This window comes from Brassica oleracea, chromosome C5 (assembly GCF_000695525.1).
Source record: "Brassica oleracea var. oleracea cultivar TO1000 chromosome C5, BOL, whole genome shotgun sequence".
Lineage (NCBI taxonomy): Eukaryota > Viridiplantae > Streptophyta > Magnoliopsida > Brassicales > Brassicaceae > Brassica > Brassica oleracea.
Genome location: NC_027752.1, coordinates 19,084,013 through 19,084,447, shown reverse-complemented (window position 1 = coordinate 19,084,447; position 435 = coordinate 19,084,013).

The window sequence follows — 435 nt, the reverse complement described above, 5'->3', positions numbered from 1 at the left end:
ACGGAATCAATGTCTGAAAGTCCGTAAAAATAGACTTGAACGTTTTTACGAAAAATAAATCTTAGAAAAAGATTTATTTTTACGAAGAATCTTGCGGAGAAAAACTCGAACAAGGTTGCCGCGTAGCAACCAGCGCAAAAGCTGGTCGCTACGTAGCGACCGAGCTCTCCCCGAAGCTCTGTTGCTACGTAGCGACCAAGCACGTACACGGCTTGGTCGCTACGTAGCGACCGAGCACGTACACGGCTCGGTCGCTACGTAGCGATCGAGCTCTCACCGAAGCTCGGTTAGCTCGGTCGCTACGCAGTGACCGAGCACGTACACGGCTCGGTCGCTACGTAGCGATCGAGCTCTCACCGAAGCTCGGTTAGCTCGGTCGCTACGCAGTGACCGAGCACGTACACGGCTCGGTCACTACGTAGCGTCTGTGCTTTC